The 15,263-nt window shown below is 37.3% G+C and overlaps 1 protein-coding gene across 1 annotated transcript in view; it reads right to left on the minus strand.

Annotated features, from left to right (window-relative positions):
• Positions 1 to 2,070, minus strand: part of LOC107687370 (LIM domain and actin-binding protein 1-like) — a 36,083-nt gene extending 34,013 nt beyond the window's left edge. Inside the window, exon 1 of the mRNA XM_016484659.1 lies at positions 1,957 to 2,070. The gene's annotated coding sequence lies outside the window, so the exon portion shown is untranslated. The remainder of the gene's footprint in view (positions 1 to 1,956) is intronic.
• Positions 2,071 to 15,263: the final 13,193 nt, after the last annotated feature.

Consider the following 15,263-nt stretch of genomic DNA (forward strand, 5'->3'; position numbering starts at 1 on the left):
GGGTGGGGGTGGGGGGGGTAATTGATTTAGTAAACAGATTGAATGATAATTAAATTATAATTCGATTGAGAATGATAAACAGATCGTTCACAACTTTTAAAAGGAAATGATGGGTTACTTTTTGTCTAAAATATACATATACTGCATATTTTGCATTTCAGATGACACATTTCCTTTAGTGCTGCAAATAATGACCTTTGATCATACACCTTGATAAACTTCCTCAGCAATGATTGACATAACAGCAAAGACCTAAAACCGGAATCATCAAAAACACAACAACCTGAATACCAGTATAGGATGTCATATGCATCAAATAGTAACCAGGATGGAGCAAACAAAATATTCCTACGTTCCCAAAAGTACAAAAGCCATCAGCTGTCAGTGATTAGGGATACATAATGTACAAAATGTATTTTGAAAGGGTACTGGTGTAGTGGCAGCTTTTGTACTTTTTTTTTTTTTCTCTGAGAGTGTCCAAATAACTCCTCCAGACAGTGCTTGTGTTGCCATTAATGGACTTAATGTTTCATGTATATACAGTACATGTACATGCAAAATGTATGTACATACATGTTGTTAATATTGTAGTTGCATTTGCAGTACCTGCATGTAATGACAGATGTAATTACATTGTAAACTTACTCTTACAATTGCGCCATTGTGTCACCCATGCTCATTTCGCTTTAAAACCATAAGACTTTAGTGCATCTTCAATAAAGAAATGAAGATATTTTGAATGAAACCCGACAGATTTCTGTCCCTCCATTGAAAGTTCTTGCAAAAACTTCAAACATCGATTATTACAATAAGACATAGTAAAAATAATCATCTCTTTAATCTCTTCTGAAGAGGCACAATCACTTTATATGTTTACATATTTTAATTAAGTACAGTTAAGCTTCCATTTTTACCATATTTAATGTATGTATATTGTGTGTATGTATATTGATCAGTGTTTATACATGAATAAAAGCCTAAATTAAATCTGCTCAGCAAATTTGTCTCTTTGGAAGACTTGGATTAAACCCCTTGATTCAAATGGATTATATTTACTATGTCTTTTTATATGCACGAAAGTTTTGGTTTCGTGAACATTCAATGTATGAACAAAAAATATGAGAGGATATTTTAAAATGGAAATATCTTATTTATATATTATCTTAATATTAATAGTCATATGCTTTTGGAATAGTATTAGGGTAAGTAAATGTTGACAGGTTTTTCATATTTGGGTGAATTATAATTAATTCATTTATTAATTATTGAACTTATTAAGTTATTGTGATTATTAAACAATCGGATTAATAAAGATTATATGGGAATATGAACTTGAATATTCTATGCACAAAAACAATCTAGCCAACACAAATATAAATTCTAAATCATATGTTTATGACATTTGGTTTACCAAACCAATAATAATTAAAGTAAAAGAAAAAAAATGATGTAGATGATAACACAAAAACAAGTGTTTTAGCACTTGGCAAGTAAAAGAATGTGAAAGTGAAATCACCTTTATAAGATTGATGTGACCTCATATTTTGTGCTTAATTAAATATAGTAACTAACAACATAAAATAAAATAAAATAAAATCTAAACTTTATTCTTAAAACAATAGATTTATTTTTTTTTTGCACGTTTGTCTGTCCAGTTTTGTGACATTCAACCACACTAAGATATGACATGTCACAAAGACTTCCTTCTTCCTAGAAAGGTCTGGTGGTCAAACTGGATCTTCACCCAACATGGTGAGCACTGGCAGACAAAACAGCTTCTTAACTCCCTCTTCAAACACTACTGTAAATTTTACGTTTACGGCTGACAAATGCTGTGTTTAAACCAAAAGTATAATCTCATGAATTTGTCAATTTAACAGCTGCCTCTTTTGTCAATGAAAAACACATTTTAGAAGATCATCTACATTCATCACAGGTCAATGAATACAGACCCACCTCTATAATTCAAATGCAGTCCCTCCTGTCTTCAAAGGTTTTGGACATCAATGTCTTTTCTTATTCTAGACAACAAGTTTCGATTATGAATAATCACTACAGACTTTCAATGCGTCACCTGATTCTAGAGAAAACTCTGTGATATCTGACACTCCTTGTGCTTGTGTAGGAGTTTGTCCCATGTGACTTTACAAAGGGTGGAGTCTGGAGAAAGGTCCACCAGCAATGGTGGAGCTGTTATCATGTGACAATACGCACCAGTGCACCCAGGCATTGTATGTCACCTGGCAGGTGTGTTTTGAATGGGTGTGTGTGTGCACTTGTGTTATTCCTGGAGTATCTACTTTCTTGCTGTTCTTTGCAAATGAGTTAACTGAACAAGTCAAGTCAAACAGTAACATAAGAGATGACTGAGACTTTCTATATGCAAGGTGTAAACTTTCTGACTGAGGGTTGAAATGCACTGTGGCATTTTGCCTTTTGTTGCTTTCAATTCAATATACTAAGCTTACCAAGAAAAAAAGACCAATACACAAATCCATGTTTCAGTACACTATCCATTGCATTTTCCTTTTCTTGTAAAAGCAGGACCTCAAAAACCTTTACTTAGAGTATGTTAAAAAAACATCTGCCCATTATAAAGGGTGTTTGATAAGACAAGCATCACAATTAATATTACTCCTTTGCTGCAGGTTTTGTTTCAAATCCCTAATTCGAATCATTAAACTACTGTAGAACTTGTACCATTTGTGTTATTGACATGAATAACACCTTAATACATTGAATGTTTGGTTTTTCACCTGCCAGACAATAAAACAATGTTATATGCAAAATGTTATATTTATATTTAAGAAGGGATTCAAGCCATATGCACTGCTCAAAATGTTATGGGCTACACCGACACACACACACACACACACACACACACACACACACACAGCAGCTAAATGACTGTCACTACTCTACTGAGTGCTTAATTCTGTTCTGTTCTGAGACACTAGAAAATTACACAGAGGTACTTGACTTAACTCAGTGGTTTTCACTTCCAGTCCTGGGGTACCAATGCTCTGCACATTTTGTATGTCTCTCTTATCTGACACCCTCGGTTCAGTTCATGGATCTCCCTCCTAATGAGCTGACGATCTGAATCAGGTGCGTTACATAAGAAAGACATAAAAACAGAACCTCAGTACTGTGCATGTGTCTCAGGCCATCTGTCAGGGATGGACACTGATGAAAATGTAATTCCCTGCTGGTTAATTTGTGCGCGAGGAGGTTTGAGGAACAATCTGATGTAAAGTAACAAAATGCGGTCCTACTTTATATTAGGTGTCTTTAAATACTATGTTCTTAATGACTTAAAATAATGAATTGATAGATACAATATAGCTGTTGTGTCTATGTTGAATTGCTAAACACTTTATTCTGCTATTAAAGTGGGATATGTGTAAATTTAGGGACAGTTCTGGTGGTCTGGTTAGGTTTAAAGGATAGAGGTAGAATCAACAGTGTAATTATAGATGTAACTGTCACACCTTGCACCGTTTTGGACTCTGTTTTCACCGTTGTGTTTGTTGTCATGGTTATTGATTTGATTGCATCATTATGTTCAGCTGTATATGGTTAATTATCCTTTGGTCTGTGTATTTAAGTTCCAGTCTTTTTAGCTTTGGTCAGGTATTGTTAATGTTTGCGTCTACGTGTGTCACTAACCTTCCTCTATGTTGGATTTATCGTGGTGTGGATTAATTAAAGACTGTTAAACCTTCTTCATCATCTTCTTGCGTGTTCATCGACAACAGTAAACCGTGAAAGAATACCTGACCACTAAAAAAAAAACATGGATATCGCGGACGAGTACACCAGTCCCACTCCCGACCCAGAGCCCAGCCAAGCATCACACCGCTGCACGGAGCATGAGCCTGAGCCCACCGCTGATGGAGAGCCAGCACCTGCCGCAACCGACGAGCCATTGCCAAGAGGAGCGAGAGAGCTGAGGATCGCCCCGGAGCCAGAGCCTCATTTGTTGTCTGACCAGATGCGAGAGCCAGCAACAATGCACGTGACGGTGGATGAGACAGTGGAGCGCGAGGGCGCAGAGGAAAGCCCCGCCCACTGCACCACCGCTGAGGGTGAGCTAAAGCAGGACTAGGGAGATTAATAGACATTTATTCTGAGGTACTTCTTCTGTCATCATCTGAACTCCCTGTCTGTCCTGAAACGACCATGGAGGTCTGTTTTTAAATGTTTGTCTGCTTGGACCTGTCTGTTTGTCCCATCACGACTATGGAGGTCGATTTTGAACTGTCTGTCTGCCTTGGATTATTGTCTGTCTGTCCTGTCACAACCATGGAGGTCATTCCCCTGTCCGTGGCATTCCCTTTCATGGGTGTTGCCATTTGGTGTGTGTGGGCAGCATACAGCATCCCTGAAACCCTTGACTGTCATGAACTCCCACCCAGCCTCCCTCTCCCACCACCTCTCCTCTGTTCTCTGCCATCCTCTGTCCCGCTGTCACTTCATCCTGTCAGCCCCTCAGCTCATCCTCAGCCTTTCGTCTGTGGATCAGAGTCATTGCAGGCCTGTCAGTCTCCTGCTCCATCAAGGTCAGAGGATCCCCGGTCTCCGCATCCGCCCGTCGACCCAGCGGCTCCACCATGGCTCCTAGCTCCCTCATCTCCACCATGGCCCATCAGTCCACCAGCTCTGCTGGGCTCCCTCGTCCTCCGCCTTGGTCAGTCACCGACCATCCGCCGCCTTGGGCCTCCACTCCTCCGGCTTCGCCTCGTCCCTCCGTACCTCTGGCTCCATCAGGCTCCTCCTTCCCTCCAGCTCCACCTTGTTGGACCACTGCGGCCTTCCAGATCCCTGCCTGTGCCTCGGTCACTGGAGCCATCTGCTCTGCCTTGGCCCTCTGGATCCTTGGCATCACCCAGGCTCAGCGGCTCTCCATCTCCACCTTGGGCTCCTCTCCCACCTGCTCCGCTGCTGTCATTCGGCCCCCTGGAGTCATCAGCTCTTCCTCCACCATGGTTCCTCCCTCCATCTGCTCCACCGTGGGCCATCTCCCTGGCTGGGCTTTGGAGCGTCTTCCATCTCCTCCTGCTCCGGTCTCCTCCCTGACTCCTCCCCCCGCCTGTTCCTCACTGGCTCCTCCCTCCATCACCACCCTGGACTCTAGTTGTCCTCCCGGTCATCCGGCCACCTCCAGAACCTCCTCATGCCTGTCTGTGCCAGCCCTTCACCATCCCTTGTCGCCATCCCTCCGCTGTCTCCTGACCCTTCTCTGTGGCGTGAGGTTGCAACTTCCAAAGGGTAAAAACAAATAAATAAAAAAAACCTGAACTCCGCAAATAGGTATTTTGTGTCATGAGAGAACTGGTGAACTAAACTAGTGTTACAATATTCAATGCATCTCTACTGTAAATGAATCCAGGGGGATATTTGGTGCTTATCGGGACAGTTAATGATAAGAATCACTGAACAATCCTGGTCTGTTTCTTTCGGTTCTTGTCCTTGTCTGTTAACTAAAATTGTTTAAATTCAGAGCAAGATTCATTCATAATTATTTTTACAGGTGATATATCCTAAAAAAAAAAAGGAGAATGTTGTAACTTAATTTGCTTGGTGAAAACCAAACTAAACTGGCTCGCTGTAAAAAGGCTGTAAGGTCAGGGCAAATATATGCCCTTCTTATCATTTTTAATTGTTAGTCTGATTGTTAACTTGTATTAACATTTTAAATATTTCTATTTCAATCAAAGCAATATATAATATAAATATACAGTCAGGTCCATATATATTTGGACACTGACACAATTTTCATAATTTTGGCTCTGTATGCCATCAGAACAGAATTCAAATTAAACAATCAAGATGAAATTGAAGTGCAGTTCAAGGGGTTGAACAAAATATAACATAAAATGCTTAGGAATCACAGCCATTTTTATACTTAGTACCCCATTTTCAGGGCTCAAATGTAATTGGACAAATAAATATAATCATAAATAAAATGTTATTTTTATTTTTATTTTGTTGAGAATCCTTTGCAGGTAATGACTACCTTAAGTCTGGAATTCATGGACATCACCAGAGACTGGGTTTCCTCCTTTGTGATGTTTTGCCAGGCCTTAACTGCAGCTGACTTCAGTTGTTGTTTGTTTGTGGGTCTTTCTGCCTTTAGTTTTGTCTTCAGCAAGTGAAATGCATGCTCAGTCGAGTTGAAATCAGAAGATTGACTTGGCCATTGCAGAATACCCTGCTGAAAATTCCAGCATTGCTGGTCACCAGCAAAAGGTATGTTTTGCATGCTGGGACCAGCATGGGATGCTGGTTTCTGGCTTGCTGGTCCCCAGCATGGGATGCTGGTTGCTGGTTTGCTAGATCCCAGCATGATAATCAGGTGTGCTGGTGGACCAGCATAAGGTATGTTTTGCATGCTGGGATCAGCTTGGGATGCTGGTGTGCTGGTGAACCAGCATTTGTTGTCTTTTGGGTGCTGGTTACTTAGTTTTTATCATGTGTATATGTAAGCTTTATGTGTGCATATACTGTATAAGTGAGTAAAAGTCACATACATATAATAGGATAAACATTTAATAGTTGTCAGTTAAAATTAATTATTTGTTGTTGTGATGATAATAAAGATGAAATCTATATGGTTTTGATTTTAGTTTTATACGTTTGGTCCTCTCTCCCACCCCTAAAAAGTTTCACCAAGAAGCTGATTAAAAGTAATGCCAAAATACTTTTATTTTTAATATAACTGCAACTGGTGCAACTATTTTTACTATAACTTAAAGGCATAGTTCACCCAAAAATGAAAATTCTGTCATTAATTACTCACCCTCATGCCGTTCCAAACCAGTAAGACCTTCGTTTATCTTCGGAACACAAATTAAGATATTTTTATGAATTCTGAGAGCTCTCTGACCCTCCCATAGACAGCAAGGTTCCTAACATGATCAAGGCTCAGAAACGTAGGACATAGGTAAAATAATCAATGTGACGTCAGTGGTTCAAACGTAATTTTACGAAGCTCCGAGAATACTTTCTGTGCTCAAAGAAAACAAAAATAACACGTTTATTCAACAATTCTTCTCGTCCGCATCACCCTGGCGCCTGAACGTAAACAACGTACACTGTTCTGTGTAAGCCGCACCACGTGGATACATTGTTTTCACTCAGATCAAAGTGTAAACAATGTATCCGCGTGGTACGGCTGACACAGAACAGGATACGTTGTTTACGTTCAGATCAAAGCACTCACATACGTCATGATACTCTCCAAAATGGTGCCAGGGTGATGCAGAGGAGAAGAATTGTTAAATAAAATCATTATTTTTGTTTTCGTGACATGTGGCCAAGTATGGTGACCCATACTCGGAATTAGTGCTCTGCATTTACCCATCCAAAGTGCACACACACAGCAGTGAACACACACACACCCGGAGCAGTGGGCTGCCATTTATGCTGCGGCGCCCGGGGAGCAGTTGGGGGTTCGGTGCCTTGCTCAAGGGCACCTCAGTCGTGGTATTGAAGGTGGAGAGAGCGCTGTACATTCACTCCCCCCACCTACAATCCCTGCCGGTACGAGACTCAAACCCACAACCTTTGGGTTACGAGTCCGACTCTCTAACCATTAGGCCACGACTTCCCTTGTCTTTCTTTGTGTTTCTTTGCGCACAAAAAGTATTCTCGTAGCTTCGTAAAATTACGGTTGAACCACTGATGTCACATGGATTATTTTAGTGATCTCCTTGCTACGTTTCTGGACCTTGATCGTGTTAGGACCCTTGCTGTCAATTCATCAAAAAATATCTTAATTTGTGTTCCAAAGATGAACGAAGATCTTACGGGATTGGAACGACACAAGGGTGAGTAATTAATGACATAATTTAAATATTTGGGTGAACTATCCCTTTAACTACTATAACTTTTACTATAACTTAACTACTAAAACTATGAAAAACAGATGCCTTTATGTTGAATAATGGAGGGGGGAAAAACTACTTCTGGCTATGCAGTTAAAAATGTCAACAAGTAAATAGCTTTGTTACTATAGCTATGTGTGACAGCAGTTCAGTTCACTTTGGTAAAGTTGTTCCATCATTGTGCTCATCTGTTTCATTTTGTGAGTGAAGATTCTTACCTCCTCCTCCTGTTCTGTGGGGAACAGTTCAGGAACTTGTTCTATGGGATCCATAATGCATGTTTCAAAGAACCTGAAAAAGGTATTCACAGTCTTCACAACTGTGAATCCTGAGAAATGTGTGTTTGTGGGCTTCAGGTTTTATTAGGTTACAAGTTTATTAGTACTTATAGTAGAACACATTCTATTATCCATCCATTGATCATTGGTTGAAAGATCTGGCACATTATTGCACTGGAAAAAAAATAACCTGCAGTATAAAGGGTAAACGAAAGGACCACCATACAATTTGGCATCTGTTTATACAATTTCAGGAAAATAACTAAATATTGGCAAAGGCAATGTTAAATGCCTCTCACTCTGCTGATTGATATGTGTATATATGTTGCGCTTTTGTATTTGAAAATATGTGGATTTGTCTGTTTTAGCCTTGGTATAATAACTTTACCTGTGTAATTGAATTTTTGGATGTTTTGGGGGGTGGGGGGTGAGGGGAAGGGGAGTTAAAATATATATAAAAAGTATTTTCTCTGTTTATTTTCATGTTATCTTCCATGTCTTTTTTTTTTTTCTCTAAAAAGATGTCTAAAAAAAGAACACATTCTATTCAACGATACATTCTATTCTGAGTGATCTCTGCGAAGTACATATACAAACATTCATTCCTTTTCTGTTTACTATGAATACTCCCAACATGTGCGTACATGCTCTACATGATGGCCTGCGTGCTATTTAGTTGTCAGTTCATGAAGTGCTGAAATTAAATGGTTGATCATTCTAATTTCATTATAGCCTAAAAAATGTATATGTAATTTACTTGTCCAGGGTTAAATAAATAAATAAAATACATTTCATTCAGCTACATAAAGTTTAATTTATTTCTAACTTTATTTGAGAATTTACACTTGTGCTTTTAGCAGACACTTTTATTCAAAGCAATTTGCATTGCATTAATGCATTCAAGGCTGTAAACATTGAATCAATTCTTCAATACCTTGATTTGCTGCAAAATTCCTACCTCAATTGGCTGTTGAATACTTAGTCAATACTTCTTCATCGTCTTTGATTAAATTGTGACTGCCATTGCTTATTGTTTTTGTCAACTGCCTCTGCCAGTGATCTGCATTCCTCCTCATTCACCTGACTCTGTCTAATATAAACCAGTGCTTTTCAATTCTTGTCATGGGGCCCACAGCACTGAACATCTTGTATGTCATCCATATTTAACCCTTGTTTAACATTAGCAGAGCACTCCATGAACTTAACTAAGTGTGTCAGAGACAGACATACACTGTAAAAAAAAAATTACGTAAAATTTACGGTAAAAAAACAGCAGATGTGGTTGCCGGAATTTTACCATAAAAAATACGGTAGCAACATTTTAGGTTTTACAGTTTTAACTTAAATTTACAGTTAAATACCGTAATTTCATTAACTGAAATAATGTTAATATACCAACCTATTGAAGTACTGAAATCTGTTTTGTACCTTTGTAATACACTGATAACCACCAAATGCAGGGGGTGATGAGAAAGTCACATGATGAACCAAAACCCATCACAATCAGCTTTTAAATAATAAAACACATAGAAGGTGCACAGTGTCATTCACACAAACACTAAACACCATCATGGTAACACACATGAAACTGAATTAATGCAATAAACATTCATTTAACAACATTAGGTGTATCATACAACCATAATATACAAAACTGATAAGAAAAAACTAAGAAGAAACATAGTTATTTCAACAAAAAACATCAAATTTGAAATGTAACACAGGGAATTCTGGGAATGTCAATGTACGGTTATTCACTGTAAATTATGCCAAAAATGGTATACTACCGTAAAATTACATGTAATGTCCAATACTGTCCAATACAGTTTTTTAAGTTCACGTCATTTTTTACAGTGTACAAAATGTGCAGTGATGTGGGTCTCCAGGACCAGGAATGAAAACAACTGTATCTCCTGTATTTCCTGCCTGTATGTGTATATATGCTTTCTATACAGCCATCATTTGGGCATTTAAGGCCCCCTATAGCACTGTTAAATACAGTATTTACTCCACAACACAAATAGAGACACATGAACACACAAGGACTGACTTAAAATAGTAAACTTCATGTTTGTCTTGGCAGTCATCAAATTCAGTCATCAACATTTAAAAGGCAATTTAGATGAGGTATTCTATCGTCAGAAACATGACACTGCATCACAACAAATGTTGTTCATAAGATATCGGGCTAAATCATTGAAGATTCAGAGTCACTTGTATTAAAAGTTCAAATCAAACAAAAGAAAGTCTGGTAAAACATTTAGGAATTCCGTGACAACATAATTAATACAAGGTGCAATTCCCAACTTCCAATTAGTGCAAATAAAATTTACATTTAGAGTGCTACATAGGTGTAGGTGTTTGTTTTTCTGCTTGCAGAAGATAATATAAGTTTGTTAAAGTACAAATATCTGATACAAAAATACTATAGATACTATAGATATGTTCCAAATAGATATGTTTTCTTTTTTTATTTTATTTTCTTTTCTTGTATTGTCTTTTCTTCTTAAAAAAATAATCTAAAATAAAAATGATAAACAGCGTCATGCAGCAGGTATTTTTAAACACAGATACATTTCTAAATATGACATCAATATAAACAGATGTGCACACACCTATATATATTTAAGGACCAATTCTCACTATTAACTAGTTGTTTATTAGCATGCTTTAAAAATTTTAACAATTTTTATATTTAAAAATGTACTGCAGTATTTCTCATTTTAATTAACCTTTGAATGATAATATACAGTATTTGATGCTGGCCTTTTTCCTGAGTTAAGATTTTCTTCAGACTCTCTGCATCTTTTATATGGAAATATGGAATGGTTCTCCTTAAAAAGAGACCATCGACACACATTCAGTTAACATTTCATTAATGTTTAAAGAGACAAAAACAGAAGTACAGAATGAAGAGAAAATTATTTGTTTACCTGCAGAGTTTCCATCAGATTCACCAGATTTACTGATTCTGCAAAAGAAGCAGGCTGCCAGAATCAGATTTATTACTACTTAATGCACATATTAATGCCTTATTCTGCATGTCCATATTTTAGATCCCTTAATTCTACCCTAAACAAAAACTTAACAACTCCCTTACTAACTAGCAGCAAATTAGGAGTACATGGAGGCAAAAATAAAAATAGTTTATACTGTTTACTATTGTCCTCTTTTTAGAGCTGCTTTATAGCAGTATTGAATCTTGCTTGCATTACACTATTTTCCTGTTTAACTGTGGCTATCACAGACGAGAAACCAAACCTGAGGATTTGTTTAATATTTTTATTAGAAATGAAACTTGCCATGAATTTAGTTTTTGCAAAGCAAAGAGGATAATAAAAAAGATAAACTTACAAGGTTATCTGTTGCACTTTTCCTAAGGGGGGGAGAGGGAGGGTGGCGATTAGCAAGAATGTATGCATAGTACACGAATACATGCAATTTAACAAATAGTCAAGTCACCTTATCTACATTGATGTTAAGGATTATGAAATTTAGTTCCTAAAGATTTGGTCTAGTGACAAACATATTTCAGCCAGAATTACTATTAGGTGATGTGTATCACTGCCATGATAAAAATTATGTGTATCAGGGTTTATGATTTTATGAGCCCGCCCCTAAGCAGTTTAAGAGAGAAGTTGATTGAAAGTCATGCAATAATACTTTTCAATTTAGTTGCCTACAGTGGGCAAACCTTATTATATGAAATATATTTCAAATTTTCTTGCGGGAGACACAGTAGTGACAAATATTTTTATAATGAATGCAAATGTTGTGCGAGCGGACACAATAACATAATTTGTACTAAAGAAACATTTCAAGAGAAGTTACAAGGCACACATGTCATATAATGTTTTTAAAAAAAAATGACAAAATTGCAAGGTAAGTGTAATACTTACTGTGTATACTGGCACACTGTGTGTCTGAAAACTGTGTGCAATGGGAAACAGTTATCTCTTCAATTTCTGTAGTTTGGGAGAAAAATAGTTTTATTGTTGTTAGAGCAATATAGCCTGTTTCAATCTTAGTTGTGTAAACATTCATGAAATTAATTGTTGCATACCTTCACATCTGCGGCATGGATTACATAGCACACCAATGTGGACTCTGGGTCCTCCAGAGCAGTTACGGGCAACATACTCACCTGTAGATTTGAATTTTATGATTATTTAATGATTCACAGTGGTATCCTTAATTTTCAGATTATCTCTGTGGAACTCACCTTCTTGGCAGTTCAAGCAGCATAGCGTTTCAACTTGGAAATGGCTCTCTGGGCATGCTGCTACACATAGAGTACTTGACGCAGCCACAAATATTGCCTGGAGATTTAATGAGAATATATATATATATATATATTTTTTTTTTTTTCTCAGTGTAAATCTCAAATTACATGTCTAATTCAGGGATTGGGAACAGTACAAGAAAAGATAATAAAAAGCAAAAAACGTTTTGGTAACCAAAAACAGTAACAAAATCCCTTTTAATCATTCCAGCGTGAAAAGATTGTATTTACATGCTTGTTACTGGTTAATAATAGCATCATATCGTTTCAATACTTTTTCTTTAATCCAACAACTAAAGACTGTCTAAAACTTCATATTTTATACTTTCTTCATAAATATATTTATACTAAATTGACAATTTAGTATTTGTAAATTGCAAAATAGTTGACAATTACATTTTTAAAAAAATGAGAAAGAAAAAGGTAAGAAACTTGAAAAAGTAGCTCTTACCAATACACATTTGGTGTCTGGCTGGTTCATTGTAGGTTTCATACTGTTTTCTGACAATCCTTGATCCTCGACTCTCTGCTTTAATATGGAGCACTGACGTGTTTAAGGAGTGGCCTCCGGGAGATCCTGTAAAACATTGATGTTATCGCTCATAATTTCAGGCGGTCAGAGATCGACCGTGTTTAACTAAAAGGTAGTTATGTCTTGTGTGTGATCGCAGTGAATATGCCTGCAGTGTAGATCCAGCCAGCCATGTCTTTATTCATTCATTCATTCATGCTTTAAAGTTAGTCCTATGATTAAACTTAGAATAAAGCAGCAATTTTAAAGTTGAGACCTTGTTTCATACCAGATGTAACCTACTCTGTCTTGTCTGTCTGTGTGTTGTCAGTTTCCTCTTCACTCTGCAATGTTTTTTGTTTTTTTTACTGCGTGAGAACAGGATGTGTAGTGTGAGAGCGGCATGGCTTGTTGGACATAGCAACAGTATCTAAGGAGGGCGGGTTTTTGCGAAGGGTCAATTGCCTCTCAACATAATTCCTGTTTGACAAGCTTTTTTTTTTGTTGACAGTAGCATAGCAACGACATGTAGCAGCAACACTAATACTGGTTTAAATGTTACTATCACCATTTGAAGTAAAATATTATCAGAGTGTTTAAAGCTTGTGTTTAAAATGTTACTTTGGAGCAAGTGCACCTGAACGTGTAACATCTGCAGCAAAAAAAAAAAAAAAAAGGCAATCACACAAGCTTCAATTTAATTAATTTATATAGGATCAAAAAAGAACTGTCCCAATTTACATGAATTCACCTTGATGTGAAATGCTTTAATAAAAGTGATTTTGTCTCTAAAATGCTTTCACTGTGAACTGCTTTGATATGGAGCAAAAGATATGGGGGAATGACTTGATCATGGATGAATGACATATCACTTTGCCCTGATTGGCTGATTGGACCAGTTTCGGTTTTGTAATCTCTTACGAAGAATGAAACCCTATCCGTGTAGTGCAAGTTACCATGGCAATGAACTCAAAGCCTAAAAAACAAGCCATCTTCTTAAACCTGAAAAACCAGTGTCTGCTCAAACTAAACTTATACCTACCTGGGTAGCCACTGAAAACCTTTTTATTGAATAAAGTCTTAAGAAAAATGGGCCTTATTTAAAAACTAAATGCTGTAATCCCAAAGTTTCATTTAGCACATTGAATGCTGCTATTAATCCTCCTGTCTTTAACTGTATTAATATTTCTGTGGAACCTTTTTCTTAAACATTTTATTGACAAGATTGCTGCTACCAGATCTTCTATTCAGTTACTTGGTCATGATCCATCGCTTCCTCTGTCGACATTCTTTGCTGTCTTTCATCTGTTTGAGCCTGTTTCTATTACCACCCTGGCAGAGATTGTTGAACACTTGAAGCCTTCTACTATTCCCCACAACATTATTCCAACTCGCATTTTTAAACAGGTTTTTGATTTTATTGGCCCTAGTTTCTTGATTGTAATAAATTGCTGCTTGGTTTCAGGCTCTGTGCCAGCCTATTGTAAACATGCTATAGTGCAGCCTCTAATTAAGTGATCTAATTTGGATCATACAGATTTAGAAATTTAGACCGATTTCAAAACAGAACTTTGTACTCTCTAAAGTTCTATAGAAGGTAGTTTTTATTCAATTACAAACTTTTTTATATATATATAAAAAAAAATAAAAAATCAGTGCTTTCTGAAAGTTTCTGTCAGGTTTTAGACCACAACATAGTACAGAATCAGTACTTTTAAAAGTTTGTAATGACATTTTATTAATTGTTGATTCTAGCTTCTGCAATCTTAGTTTTATTAGATCTTAGTGTGGTGTTTGATACCGCGTAGATCAAGTCAAGTCAAGTCACCTTTATTTATATAGTGCTTTTAACAATACAGTTTGTGTCAAAACAACTGTACAGCATTATTTAGGAAAATATTGTGTCAATAATGCAAAGTGACAATAGTAAACACTCATTTTTCAGTTAAAGGCAGTTCATCATTGAATTCAGTGATGTCATCGTCCAGCTCAGTTCAGTTTAAATAGTATCTGTGCAATCAAGTCAACGATATCGCTGGAAATGAAGTGTCCCCAACTAAGCAAGCCAGAGGCGACAGCGGCAAGGAACCAAAACGCCATCGGTGACAGAATGGAGAAAAAAACCCTTGGGAGAAACCAGGCTCAGTCGGGGGGCCAGTTCTCCTCCGGCCAGACGAACCAGCAGTTCAATTCCAGGCTGCAGCTGTCAGACTCTGTTCCATGTTTTGTGTGTGTCCTGCTCCCCATGTGCCTTCCCATGCCCTTATTTGGTTAGTTTCCTGTTCCTGTCCTGATTAGTTTAT

The sequence above is a fragment of the Sinocyclocheilus anshuiensis genome, unplaced genomic scaffold, assembly GCF_001515605.1.
Source record: "Sinocyclocheilus anshuiensis isolate Anshui unplaced genomic scaffold, SAMN03320099.WGS_v1.1 scaffold157, whole genome shotgun sequence".
NCBI lineage: Eukaryota > Metazoa > Chordata > Actinopteri > Cypriniformes > Cyprinidae > Sinocyclocheilus > Sinocyclocheilus anshuiensis.